The sequence below is a fragment of the Venturia canescens genome, unplaced genomic scaffold (assembly GCF_019457755.1).
Source record: "Venturia canescens isolate UGA unplaced genomic scaffold, ASM1945775v1 PGA_scaffold_14__1_contigs__length_53283, whole genome shotgun sequence".
Classification (NCBI taxonomy): Eukaryota; Metazoa; Arthropoda; class Insecta; order Hymenoptera; family Ichneumonidae; genus Venturia; species Venturia canescens.
In genome coordinates, this window is record NW_025108583.1 from 15,001 (window position 1) to 30,000 (window position 15,000).

Here is a 15,000-nt window from a genome sequence, read left to right on the forward strand (position 1 = left end):
GCCCGGTGCGGGCGTCGCACGACCGACGAAAAATTTCGCCCAATTTCAAGGTACCTGGGCACGTAGCTGCGCATTTTCCTCGACGCACGCCATCGAGGGAACGAACGTCGTCGGGAGACGTAGCGAAACTCGTCACGTAGGGTCTAACGGGGAAACGAGAAATCCTCGGTCGGTGGACGCCCGGTGCGGGCGTCGCACGACCGACGAAAAAAAGTCAGCACAATTACAGAGTCTCTGGGCACAAAACCGCGATGCTTCGTCTACGTAGGCTATCGGGAGAAAGGCGAATTTGGGATCGTCCGAATATCTCGAAAGTTGCGTATCTTGTGAGTTTACTCGTCGCTCTTGACGCGTGTTGCGGTCGAACGGGTAAACGGCGGGCTTGGATGCTCGCTCGAATCTTGAGTCCAATCCCACCGGATCGTCCACGTGTGCGTAACATTTGGTTTAACGAAATTCCCACTGTCCCTATCTCCGACGACGAAGAACCATAATTTCCTTTAGATATCGTCAACGCAAGCATGAGCGAGCTACGTAAAATCTCTCGGTCGGTGGACGCCCGGTGCGGGCGTCGCACGACCGACGAAAAATTTCGCCCAATTTCAAGGTACCTGGGCACGTAGCTGCGCATTTTCCTCGACGCACGCCATCGAGGGAACGAACGTCGTCGGGAGACGTAGCGAAACTCGTCACGTAGGGTCTAACGGGGAAACGAGAAATCCTCGGTCGGTGGACGCCCGGTGCGGGCGTCGCACGACCGACGAAAAAAAGTCAGCACAATTACAGAGTCTCTGGGCACAAAACCGCGATGCTTCGTCTACGTAGGCTATCGGGAGAAAGGCGAATTTGGGATCGTCCGAATATCTCGAAAGTTGCGTATCTTGTGAGTTTACTCGTCGCTCTTGACGCGTGTTGCGGTCGAACGGGTAAACGGCGGGCTTGGATGCTCGCTCGAATCTTGAGTCCAATCCCACCGGATCGTCCACGTGTGCGTAACATTTGGTTTAACGAAATTCCCACTGTCCCTATCTCCGACGACGAAGAACCATAATTTCCTTTAGATATCGTCAACGCAAGCATGAGCGAGCTACGTAAAATCTCTCGGTCGGTGGACGCCCGGTGCGGGCGTCGCACGACCGACGAAAAATTTCGCCCAATTTCAAGGTACCTGGGCACGTAGCTGCGCATTTTCCTCGACGCACGCCATCGAGGGAACGAACGTCGTCGGGAGACGTAGCGAAACTCGTCACGTAGGGTCTAACGGGGAAACGAGAAATCCTCGGTCGGTGGACGCCCGGTGCGGGCGTCGCACGACCGACGAAAAAAAGTCAGCACAATTACAGAGTCTCTGGGCACAAAACCGCGACGCTTCGTCTACGTAGGCTATCGGGAGAAAGGCGAATTTGGGATCGTCCGAATATCTCGAAAGTTGCGTATCTTGTGAGTTTACTCGTCGCTCTTGACGCGTGTTGCGGTCGAACGGGTAAACGGCGGGCTTGGATGCTCGCTCGAATCTTGAGTCCAATCCCACCGGATCGTCCACGTGTGCGTAACATTTGGATTAACGAAATTCCCACTGTCCCTATCTCCGACGACGAAGAACCATAATTTCCTTTAGATATCGTCAACGCAAGCATGAGCGAGCTACGTAAAATCTCTCGGTCGGTGGACGCCCGGTGCGGGCGTCGCACGACCGACGAAATATTTCGCCCAATTTCAAGGTACCTGGGCACGTAGCTGCGCATTTTCCTCGACGCACGCCATCGAGGGAACGAACGTCGTCGGGAGACGTAGCGAAACTCGTCACGTAGGGTCTAACGGGGAAACGAGAAATCCTCGGTCGGTGGACGCCCGGTGCGGGCGTCGCACGACCGACGAAAAAAAGTCAGCACAATTACAGAGTCTCTGGGCACAAAACCGCGATGCTTCGTCTACGTAGGCTATCGGGAGAAAGGCGAATTTGGGATCGTCCGAATATCTCGAAAGTTGCGTATCTTGTGAGTTTACTCGTCGCTCTTGACGCGTGTTGCGGTCGAACGGGTAAACGGCGGGCTTGGATGCTCGCTCGAATCTTGAGTCCAATCCCACCGGATCGTCCACGTGTGCGTAACATTTGGTTTAACGAAATTCCCACTGTCCCTATCTCCGACGACGAAGAACCATAATTTCCTTTAGATATCGTCAACGCAAGCATGAGCGAGCTACGTAAAATCTCTCGGTCGGTGGACGCCCGGTGCGGGCGTCGCACGACCGACGAAAAATTTCGCCCAATTTCAAGGTACCTGGGCACGTAGCTGCGCATTTTCCTCGACGCACGCCATCGAGGGAACGAACGTCGTCGGGAGACGTAGCGAAACTCGTCACGTAGGGTCTAACGGGGAAACGAGAAATCCTCGGTCGGTGGACGCCCGGTGCGGGCGTCGCACGACCGACGAAAAAAAGTCAGCACAATTACAGAGTCTCTGGGCACAAAACCGCGATGCTTCGTCTACGTAGGCTATCGGGAGAAAGGCGAATTTGGGATCGTCCGAATATCTCGAAAGTTGCGTATCTTGTGAGTTTACTCGTCGCTCTTGACGCGTGTTGCGGTCGAACGGGTAAACGGCGGGCTTGGATGCTCGCTCGAATCTTGAGTCCAATCCCACCGGATCGTCCACGTGTGCGTAACATTTGGTTTAACGAAATTCCCACTGTCCCTATCTCCGACGACGAAGAACCATAATTTCCTTTAGATATCGTCAACGCAAGCATGAGCGAGCTACGTAAAATCTCTCGGTCGGTGGACGCCCGGTGCGGGCGTCGCACGACCGACGAAAAATTTCGCCCAATTTCAAGGTACCTGGGCACGTAGCTGCGCATTTTCCTCGACGCACGCCATCGAGGGAACGAACGTCGTCGGGAGACGTAGCGAAACTCGTCACGTAGGGTCTAACGGGGAAACGAGAAATCCTCGGTCGGTGGACGCCCGGTGCGGGCGTCGCACGACCGACGAAAAAAAGTCAGCACAATTACAGAGTCTCTGGGCACAAAACCGCGATGCTTCGTCTACGTAGGCTATCGGGAGAAAGGCGAATTTGGGATCGTCCGAATATCTCGAAAGTTGCGTATCTTGTGAGTTTACTCGTCGCTCTTGACGCGTGTTGCGGTCGAACGGGTAAACGGCGGGCTTGGATGCTCGCTCGAATCTTGAGTCCAATCCCACCGGATCGTCCACGTGTGCGTAACATTTGGTTTAACGAAATTCCCACTGTCCCTATCTCCGACGACGAAGAACCATAATTTCCTTTAGATATCGTCAACGCAAGCATGAGCGAGCTACGTAAAATCTCTCGGTCGGTGGACGCCCGGTGCGGGCGTCGCACGACCGACGAAAAATTTCGCCCAATTTCAAGGTACCTGGGCACGTAGCTGCGCATTTTCCTCGACGCACGCCATCGAGGGAACGAACGTCGTCGGGAGACGTAGCGAAACTCGTCACGTAGGGTCTAACGGGGAAACGAGAAATCCTCGGTCGGTGGACGCCCGGTGCGGGCGTCGCACGACCGACGAAAAAAAGTCAGCACAATTACAGAGTCTCTGGGCACAAAACCGCGATGCTTCGTCTACGTAGGCTATCGGGAGAAAGGCGAATTTGGGATCGTCCGAATATCTCGAAAGTTGCGTATCTTGTGAGTTTACTCGTCGCTCTTGACGCGTGTTGCGGTCGAACGGGTAAACGGCGGGCTTGGATGCTCGCTCGAATCTTGAGTCCAATCCCACCGGATCGTCCACGTGTGCGTAACATTTGGTTTAACGAAATTCCCACTGTCCCTATCTCCGACGACGAAGAACCATAATTTCCTTTAGATATCGTCAACGCAAGCATGAGCGAGCTACGTAAAATCTCTCGGTCGGTGGACGCCCGGTGCGGGCGTCGCACGACCGACGAAAAATTTCGCCCAATTTCAAGGTACCTGGGCACGTAGCTGCGCATTTTCCTCGACGCACGCCATCGAGGGAACGAACGTCGTCGGGAGACGTAGCGAAACTCGTCACGTAGGGTCTAACGGGGAAACGAGAAATCCTCGGTCGGTGGACGCCCGGTGCGGGCGTCGCACGACCGACGAAAAAAAGTCAGCACAATTACAGAGTCTCTGGGCACAAAACCGCGATGCTTCGTCTACGTAGGCTATCGGGAGAAAGGCGAATTTGGGATCGTCCGAATATCTCGAAAGTTGCGTATCTTGTGAGTTTACTCGTCGCTCTTGACGCGTGTTGCGGTCGAACGGGTAAACGGCGGGCTTGGATGCTCGCTCGAATCTTGAGTCCAATCCCACCGGATCGTCCACGTGTGCGTAACATTTGGTTTAACGAAATTCCCACTGTCCCTATCTCCGACGACGAAGAACCATAATTTCCTTTAGATATCGTCAACGCAAGCATGAGCGAGCTACGTAAAATCTCTCGGTCGGTGGACGCCCGGTGCGGGCGTCGCACGACCGACGAAAAATTTCGCCCAATTTCAAGGTACCTGGGCACGTAGCTGCGCATTTTCCTCGACGCACGCCATCGAGGGAACGAACGTCGTCGGGAGACGTAGCGAAACTCGTCACGTAGGGTCTAACGGGGAAACGAGAAATCCTCGGTCGGTGGACGCCCGGTGCGGGCGTCGCACGACCGACGAAAAAAAGTCAGCACAATTACAGAGTCTCTGGGCACAAAACCGCGACGCTTCGTCTACGTAGGCTATCGGGAGAAAGGCGAATTTGGGATCGTCCGAATATCTCGAAAGTTGCGTATCTTGTGAGTTTACTCGTCGCTCTTGACGCGTGTTGCGGTCGAACGGGTAAACGGCGGGCTTGGATGCTCGCTCGAATCTTGAGTCCAATCCCACCGGATCGTCCACGTGTGCGTAACATTTGGATTAACGAAATTCCCACTGTCCCTATCTCCGACGACGAAGAACCATAATTTCCTTTAGATATCGTCAACGCAAGCATGAGCGAGCTACGTAAAATCTCTCGGTCGGTGGACGCCCGGTGCGGGCGTCGCACGACCGACGAAATATTTCGCCCAATTTCAAGGTACCTGGGCACGTAGCTGCGCATTTTCCTCGACGCACGCCATCGAGGGAACGAACGTCGTCGGGAGACGTAGCGAAACTCGTCACGTAGGGTCTAACGGGGAAACGAGAAATCCTCGGTCGGTGGACGCCCGGTGCGGGCGTCGCACGACCGACGAAAAAAAGTCAGCACAATTACAGAGTCTCTGGGCACAAAACCGCGATGCTTCGTCTACGTAGGCTATCGGGAGAAAGGCGAATTTGGGATCGTCCGAATATCTCGAAAGTTGCGTATCTTGTGAGTTTACTCGTCGCTCTTGACGCGTGTTGCGGTCGAACGGGTAAACGGCGGGCTTGGATGCTCGCTCGAATCTTGAGTCCAATCCCACCGGATCGTCCACGTGTGCGTAACATTTGGTTTAACGAAATTCCCACTGTCCCTATCTCCGACGACGAAGAACCATAATTTCCTTTAGATATCGTCAACGCAAGCATGAGCGAGCTACGTAAAATCTCTCGGTCGGTGGACGCCCGGTGCGGGCGTCGCACGACCGACGAAAAATTTCGCCCAATTTCAAGGTACCTGGGCACGTAGCTGCGCATTTTCCTCGACGCACGCCATCGAGGGAACGAACGTCGTCGGGAGACGTAGCGAAACTCGTCACGTAGGGTCTAACGGGGAAACGAGAAATCCTCGGTCGGTGGACGCCCGGTGCGGGCGTCGCACGACCGACGAAAAAAAGTCAGCACAATTACAGAGTCTCTGGGCACAAAACCGCGACGCTTCGTCTACGTAGGCTATCGGGAGAAAGGCGAATTTGGGATCGTCCGAATATCTCGAAAGTTGCGTATCTTGTGAGTTTACTCGTCGCTCTTGACGCGTGTTGCGGTCGAACGGGTAAACGGCGGGCTTGGATGCTCGCTCGAATCTTGAGTCCAATCCCACCGGATCGTCCACGTGTGCGTAACATTTGGATTAACGAAATTCCCACTGTCCCTATCTCCGACGACGAAGAACCATAATTTCCTTTAGATATCGTCAACGCAAGCATGAGCGAGCTACGTAAAATCTCTCGGTCGGTGGACGCCCGGTGCGGGCGTCGCACGACCGACGAAATATTTCGCCCAATTTCAAGGTACCTGGGCACGTAGCTGCGCATTTTCCTCGACGCACGCCATCGAGGGAACGAACGTCGTCGGGAGACGTAGCGAAACTCGTCACGTAGGGTCTAACGGGGAAACGAGAAATCCTCGGTCGGTGGACGCCCGGTGCGGGCGTCGCACGACCGACGAAAAAAAGTCAGCACAATTACAGAGTCTCTGGGCACAAAACCGCGACGCTTCGTCTACGTAGGCTATCGGGAGAAAGGCGAATTTGGGATCGTCCGAATATCTCGAAAGTTGCGTATCTTGTGAGTTTACTCGTCGCTCTTGACGCGTGTTGCGGTCGAACGGGTAAACGGCGGGCTTGGATGCTCGCTCGAATCTTGAGTCCAATCCCACCGGATCGTCCACGTGTGCGTAACATTTGGATTAACGAAATTCCCACTGTCCCTATCTCCGACGACGAAGAACCATAATTTCCTTTAGATATCGTCAACGCAAGCATGAGCGAGCTACGTAAAATCTCTCGGTCGGTGGACGCCCGGTGCGGGCGTCGCACGACCGACGAAATATTTCGCCCAATTTCAAGGTACCTGGGCACGTAGCTGCGCATTTTCCTCGACGCACGCCATCGAGGGAACGAACGTCGTCGGGAGACGTAGCGAAACTCGTCACGTAGGGTCTAACGGGGAAACGAGAAATCCTCGGTCGGTGGACGCCCGGTGCGGGCGTCGCACGACCGACGAAAAAAAGTCAGCACAATTACAGAGTCTCTGGGCACAAAACCGCGACGCTTCGTCTACGTAGGCTATCGGGAGAAAGGCGAATTTGGGATCGTCCGAATATCTCGAAAGTTGCGTATCTTGTGAGTTTACTCGTCGCTCTTGACGCGTGTTGCGGTCGAACGGGTAAACGGCGGGCTTGGATGCTCGCTCGAATCTTGAGTCCAATCCCACCGGATCGTCCACGTGTGCGTAACATTTGGATTAACGAAATTCCCACTGTCCCTATCTCCGACGACGAAGAACCATAATTTCCTTTAGATATCGTCAACGCAAGCATGAGCGAGCTACGTAAAATCTCTCGGTCGGTGGACGCCCGGTGCGGGCGTCGCACGACCGACGAAATATTTCGCCCAATTTCAAGGTACCTGGGCACGTAGCTGCGCATTTTCCTCGACGCACGCCATCGAGGGAACGAACGTCGTCGGGAGACGTAGCGAAACTCGTCACGTAGGGTCTAACGGGGAAACGAGAAATCCTCGGTCGGTGGACGCCCGGTGCGGGCGTCGCACGACCGACGAAAAAAAGTCAGCACAATTACAGAGTCTCTGGGCACAAAACCGCGATGCTTCGTCTACGTAGGCTATCGGGAGAAAGGCGAATTTGGGATCGTCCGAATATCTCGAAAGTTGCGTATCTTGTGAGTTTACTCGTCGCTCTTGACGCGTGTTGCGGTCGAACGGGTAAACGGCGGGCTTGGATGCTCGCTCGAATCTTGAGTCCAATCCCACCGGATCGTCCACGTGTGCGTAACATTTGGTTTAACGAAATTCCCACTGTCCCTATCTCCGACGACGAAGAACCATAATTTCCTTTAGATATCGTCAACGCAAGCATGAGCGAGCTACGTAAAATCTCTCGGTCGGTGGACGCCCGGTGCGGGCGTCGCACGACCGACGAAAAATTTCGCCCAATTTCAAGGTACCTGGGCACGTAGCTGCGCATTTTCCTCGACGCACGCCATCGAGGGAACGAACGTCGTCGGGAGACGTAGCGAAACTCGTCACGTAGGGTCTAACGGGGAAACGAGAAATCCTCGGTCGGTGGACGCCCGGTGCGGGCGTCGCACGACCGACGAAAAAAAGTCAGCACAATTACAGAGTCTCTGGGCACAAAACCGCGATGCTTCGTCTACGTAGGCTATCGGGAGAAAGGCGAATTTGGGATCGTCCGAATATCTCGAAAGTTGCGTATCTTGTGAGTTTACTCGTCGCTCTTGACGCGTGTTGCGGTCGAACGGGTAAACGGCGGGCTTGGATGCTCGCTCGAATCTTGAGTCCAATCCCACCGGATCGTCCACGTGTGCGTAACATTTGGTTTAACGAAATTCCCACTGTCCCTATCTCCGACGACGAAGAACCATAATTTCCTTTAGATATCGTCAACGCAAGCATGAGCGAGCTACGTAAAATCTCTCGGTCGGTGGACGCCCGGTGCGGGCGTCGCACGACCGACGAAAAATTTCGCCCAATTTCAAGGTACCTGGGCACGTAGCTGCGCATTTTCCTCGACGCACGCCATCGAGGGAACGAACGTCGTCGGGAGACGTAGCGAAACTCGTCACGTAGGGTCTAACGGGGAAACGAGAAATCCTCGGTCGGTGGACGCCCGGTGCGGGCGTCGCACGACCGACGAAAAAAAGTCAGCACAATTACAGAGTCTCTGGGCACAAAACCGCGATGCTTCGTCTACGTAGGCTATCGGGAGAAAGGCGAATTTGGGATCGTCCGAATATCTCGAAAGTTGCGTATCTTGTGAGTTTACTCGTCGCTCTTGACGCGTGTTGCGGTCGAACGGGTAAACGGCGGGCTTGGATGCTCGCTCGAATCTTGAGTCCAATCCCACCGGATCGTCCACGTGTGCGTAACATTTGGTTTAACGAAATTCCCACTGTCCCTATCTCCGACGACGAAGAACCATAATTTCCTTTAGATATCGTCAACGCAAGCATGAGCGAGCTACGTAAAATCTCTCGGTCGGTGGACGCCCGGTGCGGGCGTCGCACGACCGACGAAAAATTTCGCCCAATTTCAAGGTACCTGGGCACGTAGCTGCGCATTTTCCTCGACGCACGCCATCGAGGGAACGAACGTCGTCGGGAGACGTAGCGAAACTCGTCACGTAGGGTCTAACGGGGAAACGAGAAATCCTCGGTCGGTGGACGCCCGGTGCGGGCGTCGCACGACCGACGAAAAAAAGTCAGCACAATTACAGAGTCTCTGGGCACAAAACCGCGACGCTTCGTCTACGTAGGCTATCGGGAGAAAGGCGAATTTGGGATCGTCCGAATATCTCGAAAGTTGCGTATCTTGTGAGTTTACTCGTCGCTCTTGACGCGTGTTGCGGTCGAACGGGTAAACGGCGGGCTTGGATGCTCGCTCGAATCTTGAGTCCAATCCCACCGGATCGTCCACGTGTGCGTAACATTTGGATTAACGAAATTCCCACTGTCCCTATCTCCGACGACGAAGAACCATAATTTCCTTTAGATATCGTCAACGCAAGCATGAGCGAGCTACGTAAAATCTCTCGGTCGGTGGACGCCCGGTGCGGGCGTCGCACGACCGACGAAATATTTCGCCCAATTTCAAGGTACCTGGGCACGTAGCTGCGCATTTTCCTCGACGCACGCCATCGAGGGAACGAACGTCGTCGGGAGACGTAGCGAAACTCGTCACGTAGGGTCTAACGGGGAAACGAGAAATCCTCGGTCGGTGGACGCCCGGTGCGGGCGTCGCACGACCGACGAAAAAAAGTCAGCACAATTACAGAGTCTCTGGGCACAAAACCGCGATGCTTCGTCTACGTAGGCTATCGGGAGAAAGGCGAATTTGGGATCGTCCGAATATCTCGAAAGTTGCGTATCTTGTGAGTTTACTCGTCGCTCTTGACGCGTGTTGCGGTCGAACGGGTAAACGGCGGGCTTGGATGCTCGCTCGAATCTTGATTCCAATCCCACCGGATCGTCCACGTGTGCGTAACATTTGGTTTAACGAAATTCCCACTGTCCCTATCTCCGACGACGAAGAACCATAATTTCCTTTAGATATCGTCAACGCAAGCATGAGCGAGCTACGTAAAATCTCTCGGTCGGTGGACGCCCGGTGCGGGCGTCGCACGACCGACGAAAAATTTCGCCCAATTTCAAGGTACCTGGGCACGTAGCTGCGCATTTTCCTCGACGCACGCCATCGAGGGAACGAACGTCGTCGGGAGACGTAGCGAAACTCGTCACGTAGGGTCTAACGGGGAAACGAGAAATCCTCGGTCGGTGGACGCCCGGTGCGGGCGTCGCACGACCGACGAAAAAAAGTCAGCACAATTACAGAGTCTCTGGGCACAAAACCGCGACGCTTCGTCTACGTAGGCTATCGGGAGAAAGGCGAATTTGGGATCGTCCGAATATCTCGAAAGTTGCGTATCTTGTGAGTTTACTCGTCGCTCTTGACGCGTGTTGCGGTCGAACGGGTAAACGGCGGGCTTGGATGCTCGCTCGAATCTTGAGTCCAATCCCACCGGATCGTCCACGTGTGCGTAACATTTGGATTAACGAAATTCCCACTGTCCCTATCTCCGACGACGAAGAACCATAATTTCCTTTAGATATCGTCAACGCAAGCATGAGCGAGCTACGTAAAATCTCTCGGTCGGTGGACGCCCGGTGCGGGCGTCGCACGACCGACGAAATATTTCGCCCAATTTCAAGGTACCTGGGCACGTAGCTGCGCATTTTCCTCGACGCACGCCATCGAGGGAACGAACGTCGTCGGGAGACGTAGCGAAACTCGTCACGTAGGGTCTAACGGGGAAACGAGAAATCCTCGGTCGGTGGACGCCCGGTGCGGGCGTCGCACGACCGACGAAAAAAAGTCAGCACAATTACAGAGTCTCTGGGCACAAAACCGCGACGCTTCGTCTACGTAGGCTATCGGGAGAAAGGCGAATTTGGGATCGTCCGAATATCTCGAAAGTTGCGTATCTTGTGAGTTTACTCGTCGCTCTTGACGCGTGTTGCGGTCGAACGGGTAAACGGCGGGCTTGGATGCTCGCTCGAATCTTGAGTCCAATCCCACCGGATCGTCCACGTGTGCGTAACATTTGGATTAACGAAATTCCCACTGTCCCTATCTCCGACGACGAAGAACCATAATTTCCTTTAGATATCGTCAACGCAAGCATGAGCGAGCTACGTAAAATCTCTCGGTCGGTGGACGCCCGGTGCGGGCGTCGCACGACCGACGAAATATTTCGCCCAATTTCAAGGTACCTGGGCACGTAGCTGCGCATTTTCCTCGACGCACGCCATCGAGGGAACGAACGTCGTCGGGAGACGTAGCGAAACTCGTCACGTAGGGTCTAACGGGGAAACGAGAAATCCTCGGTCGGTGGACGCCCGGTGCGGGCGTCGCACGACCGACGAAAAAAAGTCAGCACAATTACAGAGTCTCTGGGCACAAAACCGCGACGCTTCGTCTACGTAGGCTATCGGGAGAAAGGCGAATTTGGGATCGTCCGAATATCTCGAAAGTTGCGTATCTTGTGAGTTTACTCGTCGCTCTTGACGCGTGTTGCGGTCGAACGGGTAAACGGCGGGCTTGGATGCTCGCTCGAATCTTGAGTCCAATCCCACCGGATCGTCCACGTGTGCGTAACATTTGGATTAACGAAATTCCCACTGTCCCTATCTCCGACGACGAAGAACCATAATTTCCTTTAGATATCGTCAACGCAAGCATGAGCGAGCTACGTAAAATCTCTCGGTCGGTGGACGCCCGGTGCGGGCGTCGCACGACCGACGAAAAATTTCGCCCAATTTCAAGGTACCTGGGCACGTAGCTGCGCATTTTCCTCGACGCACGCCATCGAGGGAACGAACGTCGTCGGGAGACGTAGCGAAACTCGTCACGTAGGGTCTAACGGGGAAACGAGAAATCCTCGGTCGGTGGACGCCCGGTGCGGGCGTCGCACGACCGACGAAAAAAAGTCAGCACAATTACAGAGTCTCTGGGCACAAAACCGCGATGCTTCGTCTACGTAGGCTATCGGGAGAAAGGCGAATTTGGGATCGTCCGAATATCTCGAAAGTTGCGTATCTTGTGAGTTTACTCGTCGCTCTTGACGCGTGTTGCGGTCGAACGGGTAAACGGCGGGCTTGGATGCTCGCTCGAATCTTGAGTCCAATCCCACCGGATCGTCCACGTGTGCGTAACATTTGGTTTAACGAAATTCCCACTGTCCCTATCTCCGACGACGAAGAACCATAATTTCCTTTAGATATCGTCAACGCAAGCATGAGCGAGCTACGTAAAATCTCTCGGTCGGTGGACGCCCGGTGCGGGCGTCGCACGACCGACGAAAAATTTCGCCCAATTTCAAGGTACCTGGGCACGTAGCTGCGCATTTTCCTCGACGCACGCCATCGAGGGAACGAACGTCGTCGGGAGACGTAGCGAAACTCGTCACGTAGGGTCTAACGGGGAAACGAGAAATCCTCGGTCGGTGGACGCCCGGTGCGGGCGTCGCACGACCGACGAAAAAAAGTCAGCACAATTACAGAGTCTCTGGGCACAAAACCGCGACGCTTCGTCTACGTAGGCTATCGGGAGAAAGGCGAATTTGGGATCGTCCGAATATCTCGAAAGTTGCGTATCTTGTGAGTTTACTCGTCGCTCTTGACGCGTGTTGCGGTCGAACGGGTAAACGGCGGGCTTGGATGCTCGCTCGAATCTTGAGTCCAATCCCACCGGATCGTCCACGTGTGCGTAACATTTGGATTAACGAAATTCCCACTGTCCCTATCTCCGACGACGAAGAACCATAATTTCCTTTAGATATCGTCAACGCAAGCATGAGCGAGCTACGTAAAATCTCTCGGTCGGTGGACGCCCGGTGCGGGCGTCGCACGACCGACGAAATATTTCGCCCAATTTCAAGGTACCTGGGCACGTAGCTGCGCATTTTCCTCGACGCACGCCATCGAGGGAACGAACGTCGTCGGGAGACGTAGCGAAACTCGTCACGTAGGGTCTAACGGGGAAACGAGAAATCCTCGGTCGGTGGACGCCCGGTGCGGGCGTCGCACGACCGACGAAAAAAAGTCAGCACAATTACAGAGTCTCTGGGCACAAAACCGCGATGCTTCGTCTACGTAGGCTATCGGGAGAAAGGCGAATTTGGGATCGTCCGAATATCTCGAAAGTTGCGTATCTTGTGAGTTTACTCGTCGCTCTTGACGCGTGTTGCGGTCGAACGGGTAAACGGCGGGCTTGGATGCTCGCTCGAATCTTGAGTCCAATCCCACCGGATCGTCCACGTGTGCGTAACATTTGGTTTAACGAAATTCCCACTGTCCCTATCTCCGACGACGAAGAACCATAATTTCCTTTAGATATCGTCAACGCAAGCATGAGCGAGCTACGTAAAATCTCTCGGTCGGTGGACGCCCGGTGCGGGCGTCGCACGACCGACGAAAAATTTCGCCCAATTTCAAGGTACCTGGGCACGTAGCTGCGCATTTTCCTCGACGCACGCCATCGAGGGAACGAACGTCGTCGGGAGACGTAGCGAAACTCGTCACGTAGGGTCTAACGGGGAAACGAGAAATCCTCGGTCGGTGGACGCCCGGTGCGGGCGTCGCACGACCGACGAAAAAAAGTCAGCACAATTACAGAGTCTCTGGGCACAAAACCGCGACGCTTCGTCTACGTAGGCTATCGGGAGAAAGGCGAATTTGGGATCGTCCGAATATCTCGAAAGTTGCGTATCTTGTGAGTTTACTCGTCGCTCTTGACGCGTGTTGCGGTCGAACGGGTAAACGGCGGGCTTGGATGCTCGCTCGAATCTTGAGTCCAATCCCACCGGATCGTCCACGTGTGCGTAACATTTGGATTAACGAAATTCCCACTGTCCCTATCTCCGACGACGAAGAACCATAATTTCCTTTAGATATCGTCAACGCAAGCATGAGCGAGCTACGTAAAATCTCTCGGTCGGTGGACGCCCGGTGCGGGCGTCGCACGACCGACGAAATATTTCGCCCAATTTCAAGGTACCTGGGCACGTAGCTGCGCATTTTCCTCGACGCACGCCATCGAGGGAACGAACGTCGTCGGGAGACGTAGCGAAACTCGTCACGTAGGGTCTAACGGGGAAACGAGAAATCCTCGGTCGGTGGACGCCCGGTGCGGGCGTCGCACGACCGACGAAAAAAAGTCAGCACAATTACAGAGTCTCTGGGCACAAAACCGCGACGCTTCGTCTACGTAGGCTATCGGGAGAAAGGCGAATTTGGGATCGTCCGAATATCTCGAAAGTTGCGTATCTTGTGAGTTTACTCGTCGCTCTTGACGCGTGTTGCGGTCGAACGGGTAAACGGCGGGCTTGGATGCTCGCTCGAATCTTGAGTCCAATCCCACCGGATCGTCCACGTGTGCGTAACATTTGGATTAACGAAATTCCCACTGTCCCTATCTCCGACGACGAAGAACCATAATTTCCTTTAGATATCGTCAACGCAAGCATGAGCGAGCTACGTAAAATCTCTCGGTCGGTGGACGCCCGGTGCGGGCGTCGCACGACCGACGAAATATTTCGCCCAATTTCAAGGTACCTGGGCACGTAGCTGCGCATTTTCCTCGACGCACGCCATCGAGGGAACGAACGTCGTCGGGAGACGTAGCGAAACTCGTCACGTAGGGTCTAACGGGGAAACGAGAAATCCTCGGTCGGTGGACGCCCGGTGCGGGCGTCGCACGACCGACGAAAAAAAGTCAGCACAATTACAGAGTCTCTGGGCACAAAACCGCGACGCTTCGTCTACGTAGGCTATCGGGAGAAAGGCGAATTTGGGATCGTCCGAATATCTCGAAAGTTGCGTATCTTGTGAGTTTACTCGTCGCTCTTGACGCGTGTTGCGGTCGAACGGGTAAACGGCGGGCTTGGATGCTCGCTCGAATCTTGAGTCCAATCCCACCGGATCGTCCACGTGTGCGTAACATTTGGATTAACGAAATTCCCACTGTCCCTATCTCCGACGACGAAGAACCATAATTTCCTTTAGATATCGTCAACGCA